Here is a 12,628-nt window from a genome sequence, read left to right as displayed (position 1 = left end):
TGGTGCTGATTAATAGGTCTGAAGTTGACTGCTGGCTTAACCAATGGCGTACACGTATTGGTTTTTCAGAACGTACTTGTCATAAACATTTTTAGGGCTTTTTCTCTGAATGCCACTACCACAGAAAGTACCCACTTAATCTTTCTTTAATTTTAATTGAAATGACTGAATCATAAATCTTTGAGAAATCAGATTGAGCTATAATATTCAACATTCTGATCTTTCTATCTTCTGTTTTCGAGTGGGTTAAAATCACACATCTCTATCCTTACTAAAGAGCCCCCAGTAAAGTCTTGTAAGTAACAAGCACCTCACGGATTGATTTACTTTCAAGGAGTTGATCCAGACCCCAAGCAATGTCACCTTCCAGGCAGTAGGATTCTTGTCTCCGCTCCTATCAGATAAACCCAGGTGCCAAATGAGGCTCAGCTGTGTGAAGGAGCCGAGTCTGACAGCCTCCCCCTGCTCTGACACCATGTAAAAGCTGAACAGGAAATTAGAAAGAATGAAAACCTGGGCAAAAATACAAATATCCATCAGCCTTCATTTGGTATCCGAACTGTTTCTTATTCTCTGTGTCAGCTCCCTCGCATACTTTCCCATAGTCTGTATTTCTCTTACAGCTGCCTGTTACTGTCCATGGTGGCAAACGTCAAGAAGGCAAGCGACGTACGTGGGGGATTATCAGGTTTTCATTGTGTCCATGTGGTAACCATTACGCAGTAATCTACAGTAATTGTATCCGCATTACCAGTGCAACCTGCTTTCCATTTGCTCCGCCGTCCTGACCAGTACTGTTACCCCAGCGCGGAAGGGCCGTTTCAGAGCAAAGTGATGCAAATTGATGCAATGGGAAAGACCATTAAAAGTTTGTCGAAATGGCGATGACGATTTCCCGTTTAAATGAATGCAGGTTTATATAAATTCAGAGGATGGACTTTCTCTGAACCCAAAGAAAAACATTTCACATAAGCAGCAGGGCCACGGCGATCTGTTTTGTGACTGGGTGGGTGCGGTTTATTATTTGCATAAAATTTGAACTTTGCACTAAAGGCTGAGGGACAGATTTTACCAGAAGGATTATTGCAGTACGAGGAAACACCTGCATTCACATTCACTGGAAAACAATTAAATGAACATTTAGTAAGCAAGCCAATCAATATACAGCCTGTTTTCATTATAATCCTGAAACTTTACATGTGCTATCATGGTACTAGTGTGAAAGAAATGTGATAGATTCATTCATCTCTGCTGTCATGATGTAACATCAAACCTGGTAACCTTTTCCATGATACCCAATACACCAAAACGACTTGTTGCATCGATGAGGACTTATATGGTATTATGCCTTTATAAAACCACTATAAAAAGATCTTCTACATAAAAGGATACACTTTAGAAGCATAATTTAAAGTATAAGACATTTGTGCTTTCACATTTTCTTTTACATCTTTACTACACAACCTGGTTTAATTCTAATGCAATAATGATTTTTCATTTAAAGGGGACATGTCATGAAAATCTGATTTTTTTTTTCATGTGTAAGTGCTATAATTGGGTCCCCAGTGCTTCTATCAAACTAGAAAATGTGAAAAAGAGCAATCCAGTAACTTAGTTTTGGTAAACCATGTGAAAAAATAGGTCATAGAAATTTGGCTCCCCTTGTGATGTCAGAAGGGGATAATACCGCCCCTTATTCTGCATTATCCAACCACAGCACTGCCATTTAGTGCAGAGATCAGCTCATTTGCATTTTAAAGGACACACCCAAAAACGGCACATTTTGCTCACACTTTGTTCTATATGATATTTTGAGCTAGAACTTCACATACATACTCTGGGGACACTTATTTGACATCTTAAAAAAGTCTTATGAAATATCTCCTTTAAAGGAATACTCCACCTTAAAAAAATCCCGACAATTTACTCACCCCCATGTCATCCAAGATGTTTATGTCTATTTTTGTTTAGTCAAGAAGAAATAAAGTTTTTTGAGGAAAATATACAGAATTGTTCTCCATATAGTGGACTTTAGTGGACATCAACAGTTTACCGTTTCAATGCAGTTTAAAATTGCAGTTTTAATGCAGTAAAAAAGAAAAATATGTAGCCTACTTTTAAACAGCTGGTTCCCTAGGCCTTGAAGGGGAACCAACACCGGACGAGCAGCTCAACTCAGCGCCACGTCCAGTCACGTGTAGGACAACTAGGAGGTTTCGTACACTATATGAGTGGCGCGACAGGGATTTGAGCAACTTCCTGAGTCATAGCTGGGCGCCGTGGATAGGCGACACCTGTTGGCGCCGGTTTGCATACAGTATACTCATAAAAAACAATGTGTACGATTTTTTTTAGAACGGTGCGGCATGGTGCGGCCCTGAGCTGCTCGTCCGGTGTGCGACCACCTTAAGGGCTGAAATGATCTTAACCTATTCTCAAACTTTAAAACCACAACTTCTTGTCTTGCACTAGCAGTGAGACATACGTATTACATAATCATTTCAAAAGGACACATCGGGGTGAGTAAATGATCAGAATTTTGGAAAGTGGAATATTTCTTTAAAAAATATATATATTTAGTTTAATCAACATTATGGCACAATGATGTCAATTGATTTAACTTCAAGCATTTTTTTTATGTTTATATATCTACAAATAAAAAAAAGGGTAAGTTATGATTTTTACTGTCTCTCTCACAGCCATACCTCCCAACCAAAGCTGTCCCTGACTTATTTCTATTATTTAAATAGAAATCCAGGACTTCAGATTGCCAGGAAGAGCTATCTGCATTGCAATTGCCCAAGTACCCCCAAATGCGGTCAATTTGATGCAATTGCAGTCTAACCCTTTGACCCAGGATTTAATGGAGACAGGTAATTATACTATACCTCCCACTTACTCCTACCCTTAAACTGGGCTATAATGGGGTTTCCATTACAATGGCACCCATTTCTTTCTCCTCTCTCCCCTCAACCGTGCGATGTGAAGTCAGAATACATTACTGGAGCTGCAGTCAAAATAACATTACTGTCCCTGGTAGTACAGGTTATTAAAGAGAAATTTATCTCTCTCACTTTCAGAACGCAGCACTTTTGGATCGAAATTACAGCACTTTACTGGTCTAGGGTAACTCTGAAAAAACAAAGTGATGTATGGATTCAAAAAACATCATTTGTAAATTGCACATATTGTCAAAATTAATATGATTTATGCTGCTATTCATTTCTTAAACTCTTGAAATATAGCATTGACTATAAAGTTAAACATTAGAAGAGAACCTAAAGTAAAAAAAATTCTGTAAAAAATATAATGCCTTTATTTAAGCGTAATGCTGTTTTTGAAAGCGAGTAAGGATGCATGTTGAGTGTAAAGCGCCACGAGGGAGTTTAAGTGCTTCTGACATTATCATGAGCTCAATATAAACACACATCATCTCAAACAGAGTTCAGTTCAAGCTCTCTCACCTTCACATTGACCGTCCATCAGCTCCTGCTCATAATTCCACACATGATGAAATCCCTCTGGCCCCGTGTCCAGTTTGGACCCTTGTTTATTTCATTCGTGAGACAGAAAGGCCCTTTAAATATGGGGCACATCAGATTTCACAATGCTCAAAACTACTGCCATTTCCGCTAGTACAGATAAATAAATAAGAGGAATGGGACGAACCATTAGCCTGTGAACAACAGACCAAAGACCTCCCTTAATTGCTTCCTCCTTGTAGTGTCTCAATTTCTTTCTGAAACCTGGAAGAGCGTGAGCACCTACACACGCACGCACGCACGCAGCGGTGCTGGGGTTTATGATGGATGGGGCAGAGGAAGATGCACCGGCGCTGGGTGAAGCTCACAGAGGCTTTGATTAACGAGACTGCTGGGGTCCCAAAGGAGCCTCAGGCAGAATAATACTGTTAGAGCCAAACAGCTGCTCCTCATGGACCTCGGGGGTCCCACCAGCACTGAGACAACCACAGAGAAAAATTACAGAGCTGAGGATGGATGGGTAAACAGGTAGATGGATGGAGCCAAAATGTGGTGATGTAAGGATAGACAGACAGACAGATAGACAGATGTGAGATTGCTGTGGCTACACTGTACAGTGATCAGTTCAGATGGCACGGTACACCATATCCATGTATTTCCATGGTACTCCAAGGAACATTGTACAATAACTATACATGTATGACACACGGTTAAATAAAATATGTTATACTACCATGCTACCCTGCTCACAAAGCCATGCTAATACAGTACCAGTCCTTCCAGAATAATGCAGAGTTTTTTGTGATTGTTGCGGGCAAAAATCTTTGCTCTTGCGGCACATTTTCTTAAAAAAATGCGATGGAATATGTGGGATATTTATGCAATTTTATGCGATGAAATTGCAAGAACTTGCAAAAATTGCAGGAACTTGCAAAACATCATCTGTCATATAAAAATATTATCATGTAACACACTGCAAAAACTTTGCGCTGTCTTTTGCGCTTATTTTTGTTGGCAAATGAGAGTTCTTCATGGTTTGCAACTTTTCAACGATCATGTGCACGTCACTTTACGTCACTTTATGACATGGCTGCGCTTGTGTCAGTGTTTCTCAAACTTTTTCTGCCCAAGGACCACTTCATCTTACAATATTTTTCTGAGGACCACCTAACAGAATCCCACTCTAACACGCCCCCAAAAAACAACAAAATAGGAAGGATGAGCTAAATTTAAAGGAACAGTATGTAGGATTGTGGCCAAAACTGGTATTGCAATCACAAAACTTGTGGCTAAAACTGGTACTGCAATCTCACAACTGTTGGCCAATACACAACATGACAAAATAAACATCAGTTGAGGGCTGCAACTCCACTTTTTAAATGACAATATCCTGGCCAGACCACTGTTGTCAGTAATATAAGTATTCAAAATGAAAATGATTTCTTAATGTCTAGTGACATATCAGGGCCATTTTATGATTAATTAATATACATTTCTTACATACTGTTCCTTTAAGTTTAATATGCAACTGTTTTAAGTCAAAAACTAATTTTTTAAACACAAATGCAATGCTATGTTCAGAAATTATTATATGAATTTTATTTCATTTGAAAAAGTAAATGTGAAATGAGTCGCGGCGTAATATGAACAACAAACTGCACATATGAAAAAAAGTGCAACTAAACATACTGTAACAGCCTAGGTCCCACTTAATGTCATTCCAAAAAGTCATTAGTTTAAAACTGAGGTGGTGGGTATATGAAGTTTATGGTTGTAACAATGGTAACAATAAAATGCTAAAAAAAATTCCCCTTAATGTCCAAAATCACTGAAATTACAGGGATTATACACATGAAACAAAAACTAGTACATTACAAAACTAATAGATCTGTGGATTTTAGCTGCTTTCAGTTGACGCTTGATCTTTTCTTTTGACTCCTCTTTGGTTTAGCCACCGATCCAATTTTTCAACTTTTTGCTAAGATATATGTGACTTTTTGCAACAAAAATCACAGCATATTCTGCAATTTATGCGGCGAAAGTTGTTTTTCAAATAATGTAGTAAGTATTATATCGCAGGGCTGTTGAATGCTTCATTCTGATTGGTTGGCGAACATTCTAAGGTAAGTATGCAAAAAAATTTTCAAGAAACGCACACTCTGTTGACCGCATATAGCTTGAAGTATAGTTTTTATGCATATACGTGAGGGTCTGCATACGCACTTTGTACACGCTTGCACTTACAGTATGTAGTATGTAGCCCATGGAGATATTTTTGCTGACCATGTCCATCTTTTTATGACCACAGTGTACCCATCTTCTGATGGCTACTTCCAGCAGGATAATGGACCATGTCACAAAGCTCGAATCATCTTAAACACGGGATTCTTGAACATGACAATGAGTTCACTGTACTCCAGTGGCCTCCACAGTCACCAGATCTCAATCCAATCAAGCACCTTTGGGATTTGGTGGAACGGGAGATTCGCATCATGAATGTGCAGCCGACAAATCTACAGCAACTGCGTGATGCTATCATGTCAATATGGACCAACATTTCTGAGGAATGTTTCCAACACCTTGTTGAATCTATGCCAATAAATGCAGTTTTGAAAGCAAAAGCGACCACAAACTAGTACTAGCAAGGTATGCCTAATAAAGTGTCCAGTAAGTGTAAATTATCGCCTTTCTAGCTCTTGCAGTGGGTAAACATTTGGGACCTGAAAATGCCAATGCAATATAAGTGGAAAAATCGAACCTGATTTACCTGAATTACAGGAAGACATTTTGTCTCTAACCCCTAATGTCACTTGTGGGAATGCGGATTGTAGTAAACATACAAATTATATCATTCAAATTCATATGAATTCGCTACCTAGCTACATTTTCATATTGCCATTATTGCCACCAGTCTGTTGAATTATTAAAAAATAATGCACAGGGGTGTGTATTATTATTTTTTACTAATTCAGTGATCGGTGTCAGTAATTCCTCACATAATTTAATTTATACACTATAGTTATTATTTTCGATTAATAAGACAGTTTCATATTACAATTAAGTTGAAGGGTTATGGCATTTACTTGTGTTTAGAAAACACTTTATTGAATATTATACAACAGTTCTTTCTGGTTCTCGAATCTGATTGGCTAAGAGCTATGCGATATTGCGCTGATATCGGCACTGTAACCGCTTCACCTTTCGTATCATTCCGCCACCTAGTGAATGGAGGTCCTAAGCAGGCTCATCTCTGAATGGAAAAACACAGACGCGCTGTTTTGAATCACTCTCCGTGCGTCTCATTAGTTTACTAGCTCATAAATCAGTCTGTGAATCCCCAATCGGAAGTTATTATTCCGTCAAAGATCAGCGCTCTTTGATGTTACGTTAAAGTTAATGGGAGAAATGTCTTGTCACATCGTGTGGACGATTAACACTTGGAAAAAGGGATATAAACACTCTTTTTTTCTGGAGCTATATTTCTTATCAGAACGCGAAAACACCGTGGAACTGCAGGTAAGCACCGCAGCTTTTAAATGTGGACATTGACCATTTACTTTATCGTGACGTGACTATTAAAACATGTTATGAGATATCGCCACTGGTATAACGTTATTTATAAGCAGCATGCAAAAACATCTCTCTGACACTTATAAAAAACCGTTTTATATAGTACTGACAAGAACAAAGTTTAATAATAATAATCGAGTGCTCGTATCACGTTAAGAATAAATGAGAAAGCAATAGTAACGTTATACAAGTAGTTTTATTAACTTTTACCTCGCGCCAAAACAATAATAACACAAAAGACACTAAATATGAATTAAAAAAGAAGTAATAGTTTGATCATGACACCAAATACTGCTGATTTGATCTCATTTTGACGATCATAAACAAACAAGGCCAACATGAGAGCCAGGCAATCCCTGTCAGAGATGTAGCCCAGAGAGGGCGGTGGTCAGCGGGGCGAGTGAACACTGACGTCCGCTCATGCTTTGGTTCTCATTCGTACCGAATCTCACTAAGCAAACGTTCAAACAGGCGCTATCTTTACTAATCGACTGCAGATTTAAATATAATACATATACTGTACATTCTCGACTGAACTAATCTTAAAACTACACTTTGTGACCAAAAAACGGTAATTTAAAGTAACGGCTTTTCCGTCCATTGAGTTGTTATGAGCTTCAAAGCAGCCGAAAGTTTTACCTGTCATTCTGGCCGCCCTCAAATCCGTGGCGGAAGAAGTAGTTCTCAAACAAAGAGGCTTTTAAAATAACTCCGTTGTTGTTTTCTAGTTTTCGTTTTTCAAACGTGTGATGTCGAACTGTTGTATAAAAGCAATATCGCTCTCGGAGTCGTGTGATATAGCTCTATATCATCACGGCTGTGATTGCCTCCGGCACTCGGCCTACGGCCTCGTGCCTCTGGCCTAATCACAGCCGTGATGATATAGAGCTATATCACACTCCTACTCGAGCGATATTGCTTAAATAAAACACTATTCAACAAGTGTATGTTTTCTTTTCATCATTTACATAGTTAGTTTCGATGATGTCGCTAGCTGCATATCAGTTTTGCTGTAGCTGCTTCACCCCACTTGGCATCGACAGCCACATCCTGGCACAGAGGATAAACCTTTGTACTTCTATCCAGCCAACCCGCAAACACTCATCGCCTTTCTAGCTCTTGTTTATTTCTTTCTCAAGCTTGCCATGACAGTGCAACCCTGCCGTCTCAGACTGCGTGAGCGGCTGGCACAAGAAACGTTGCAAACAGGGGAGAATGGTTTATTTTCTCAGCAGTCTGCTTGAAGTGCCCGCGGTTTGGTGCCTGCGTGTTATTTTTCTCTCCCTGTGCAAGTGTTTATGCAATAGAGGAATTTAGGGAGAAGTGTAATGGTTTTTATCTTGGAGGGAGATACACAGAATTACAGTTTTTTTTTGTTGGGATCAAAGGAAGCCAAAGACTGTACAGGCGAATATTGCGACACAGTGTTTTTGTGTTGCAAACCCCTGAGCAAACGTGCTGTTTTTGCTCCCATACAGGCTTGCCTGCAAATGCAAATACATGCTGTTGATAGAATGTTTGATTCGTCTTTTAAGTTCAACTGCTAATTGCTGATGTGCCGTTGTATAAACTGTTGAACATGTTGAACAAGTTTGCTTAAAGGCACACCGCAGAACTTTTTGGCCACTAGGGGGCGCTAGACATGTATTTTTCACGCCTAGCGCCCCTAGAGGCCACAAGCGCCGCAGCAAAGGAAAAGAACTGGCCAACCTTAAAACTAAACTAAAAACTAAACCTTTAAAACGCTAAAAGATCAACATTTTGAGGCAACGGGGAGAAACGCAGTCATGTTACAACTTTCTGATGAGGAACTCGTGGCAGAAGCCATTTCTCAGTCTGAAGGTTGCAGCCTCCGGATGTCGTATTTCTAAGCTGCATACGTCATCAAGACTGTCTTATTTCAGAATATTAACAAAGGTTGAAAAATTACATGGTGTCGCTTTAAAGGAATAGTTCACACACATACACAAACAAAAACTTCTGTCATCATTTACTCGCCCTAATGTAATTTAATGCCTATATGCAGAAAAAAATGTGTGGGGGGGTGATGTTTTTTAAATATAATAAAATTTTTAACCATAGGCTTATATTGATTATTCAGGGTATTAAGGGATTAGCCCATTTTCTTTAAAAAATCCAGAAAATTTACTCACCACAATGTCGTACAAAATGTTGATGTCTTTCTTTGTTCAGTCCAGAAGAAATTATGTTTTTTGAGGAAAACTTTCCAGGATTTTTCTCATTTTAATGGACTTTAATGGACCCCAACACTTAACAGTTTTAATGCAGTTTAAAATTGCAGTTTCAAAGGACTCTAATCGATCCCAAATGAGGCATAAGGGTCTTACCTAGTGAAACGATTGTCATTTTGTCAAGAAAAATTAAAAATATGCACTTTTAACCCATAGACATTATACTGTATGTAGACACCTCGTAGACTGAGCTGCCTATTGGAGCTGACACATCCCGCGGCCATCATCTTGGATGGGTCTCCAGTGCGCTCCCTTGCATTCATTTCTAATGAGGAATAATCATAACTCCCCTAATTTTTACCGGATTTTCACACGGTTTGGGTTGTTATAAGCGGCAGAGATTTAGTTATGATACAGGATGCTGCCACACATTGAAAAAAACTGCTTTCATGCTAAAATACTTTATATTATGCTCTTTAAGTATGGCATATTGACAGAGGCAGACACTACTTAAGTATTTTACTTTCTACATAAAAGTAAATTTTCAAGTATCTGTATTTTATCAGTGTTTTTCTTTGGAAAACTTATATTCCAAAGAATATTATCATAATTTTTACTCCACTACATTTCATAATTTCAAGTTTTTGGTTTATATTTAATATTTAAGTACATTAAACATTAGGGCTGGTATTGGCAAGGGCCTCCCGATACGATACGTATCACGATACATGGATCGTTATACGATACGTATCGCGATACAATGCAATGCGTTGCATGTTGCAATACATTGCAATACTTTTTCTCTTTTTATATAAAAAAATAAAAAAAATAGAGCTGAACACCTGCAACTCTTTGAAAGCTGCAGGTGTTTTTAAATTTTCTGTCATTTTCTCACTCTCTCTAACTTCTGAGACATTTGCAGCAGCAGCAGAGGAGGTCGTTTGATGCACACAGAGGGATTTGATGTGTTTTAAAATATCGATAGTAGAGAGCAAAATATCGATACACTATCGATACAGCGAACTATCACGATAGTTAGCTGTATCGATATTTTTGCACAGCTCTATTAAACATCTACTTTTTTACTTTTACTTGAAAAGTACTTTAGTACTTTTACTCAAGAAAAGTAAAAGTACACAATTTTTATGTAATTTTTACGTAATTAGGTATTTTATGTAATTTGGTATTAAATTAATTTTAATATGAATGAATTGAGAATGAATTGGCTGTGAGAATTTTCATTCCAAATGGCGGCCGTGCTACTGAAGCGCCATCTAGTGGCTGTTGCCAAAAACGAATCAGAGTTTCCCCTCTTGTTCTTCTATCTATACTCTTTGCTACAGCGCTTTGACGACTCTGTCACAACAAAACCCTCCCGTTTTATAGCAACTTCCCATTGCCTCCTCATGCCTGTATCACTGGGAAACCTTCAAATGTGAAGAAAAAACAGCGAGCGATCATGAGAGAGAGGACCAGTTCCTGCTGAACATTGACATAATATTATAAATAATAACGTAAAATAACCAAAATGATTGTTCAATCTTACTTGTGAAATGTAATCCCATGTGTTCTGGAATCAATACTGCGCCGGTTATTGCAACCATAAGCTGCACAAAATACGGGCATAGTTGCTTTCTTTCCGTTAACTCCCATTGACTCTGGTGCTAGCATACAGTGAGGAGACCCATCCAATATGGCGCCGACGCTTGATGCGTTCCAGCACATCATGAGGTGTCTACGTATATAATGTCTATGCTTTTAACTCACAACTTCCTCCGGCTGTGTGACAAGCCAGCGCGACCTCGCGTAATTGCGTAATGACATCGAAAGGTCACGTGTCTGTTACATATATGAAACACACATTTGCGGACCATTTTAAACAATAAACTGACACAAAGACATTAATTAGTATCATTCCACATACAACAACGTCAGAACGGTCCTCTTTGTCCACACTTGTAAACACTGGGGTGTAGTTTCAAAACGTCATCCGTGACCTCTTGGCGTGATGACGTATTGCGTGAGGTCGCGCTGGCGCGTCACAGGACCGGAGGAAGATTAAAGTTGTGGTTTAAAAGTGCATATTTTTGTCAAAAATGACAATCGTTTCGCTAGATAAGACCCTTATGCCTCGATTGGAATCGTTTAGAGTCCTTTGAAACTGCAATTTTAAACTGCATTAAAACTAATAAGTGTTGGGGTCCATTTAAGTCGAATAAAATGAGAAAAATCCTGGAATGTTTTCCTCAAAAACATAATTTCTTCTTGACTGAACAAAAAAAGACATCAAAATTTTGGATGACATGGTGGTGAGTAAATTATCTGGATTTTTTTAAGAAAATGGACTAATCCTTTAAGCTATTAATTGTAACTGTTGAATAAAATATGTATAGAAATGTAACCAATCCTACTCGCACCCACCCCAAGCGAGATTCAATTCAAAACTTTATGAATTTTTTTATTAATTATGGGGAAAATATATTTTGATGAAAATAATTCATTAGAGAAAGGAATATAAAGACCACGGGGAGGGATAACCCCCCAAGCAAATTGCACCCTACATATATGAATTTATTTCTTATGTTAAAGTTTAAAAATGACACTTCATAGAAGAACCATTTTTGGATTCCAAAGACACCAATCAAAAGTACTTAAATAAATAATTTCTTTAAACATTTAAGTGCATCAAAAAGGTCCTGTAGACGTTAAACGCTTTTGTGGAACCACAAAGAACCTTTTAGGAACCTTTCATTTTTAAGTATGTAGAGTATAATGAAGTGGAATTGGATCTGTTACTGAGAGCAAAACTCACAGTTAGCAAGTTTTAAATGTTGCAACCCAGCTATAACGATTGCTATACCCCTGATTCTTATGAATTTCATCAGCCGGTACACAAAAGAATATTGTCTTCATTACATTCCATCAGGTGATGTTTAATGCTAACCAGCAATGACAGCCTATTGTATTGTTGATGCTACGTTGACGCAACACGCCGCAGTTTAAATCACAGGTATAAATGCTAATCGGAAGCAGAAGAATGCTGCACTTGACTTTAACCCGACAAGACCGCAATCCAGGTCGTCGCGAATCATTATCATTCGCCATTTCTCTTAATGAAGAGGGCCTTCATCGACACAAAAAACGGTCCCCGTCACACGGCTCTGCATAACAATCGGGGTGTTGGGGGGGAAAGTTTCCCCGTTGTCTGTATTAATTTCAGTCTGGTTTAACGACTGCCGGAATCACACGCTCGGCGGAGGAAGCGGGTGATGAAATGCGGAGCTCTGCCGACAAACAAACAAGACTATGGGGGAGGGAAAGAACACTTGAAAGAAAGAAGAGAGGAGGAAGAAAGCGAGAAACATGCCGAGGAGACACAAAGAC

The 12,628-nt window shown here is 38.6% G+C and overlaps 1 long non-coding RNA gene across 1 annotated transcript in view; it reads right to left on the bottom strand.

The window, feature by feature from the left end:
- Positions 1-277: 277 nt before the first annotated feature.
- LOC141366224 (uncharacterized) overlaps positions 278-12,628 on the bottom strand; it is a 31,854-nt gene continuing 19,503 nt past the window's right edge. Inside the window, exon 3 of the long non-coding RNA XR_012371325.1 lies at positions 278-484. This is a non-coding gene — a long non-coding RNA (uncharacterized lncRNA). The remainder of the gene's footprint in view (positions 485-12,628) is intronic.

Source organism: Misgurnus anguillicaudatus, chromosome 9 (genome assembly GCF_027580225.2).
Source record: "Misgurnus anguillicaudatus chromosome 9, ASM2758022v2, whole genome shotgun sequence".
NCBI lineage: Eukaryota > Metazoa > Chordata > Actinopteri > Cypriniformes > Cobitidae > Misgurnus > Misgurnus anguillicaudatus.
Note: the sequence above shows the minus strand (reverse complement) of the source record. Positions and strands in the feature narration are given on the sequence as shown.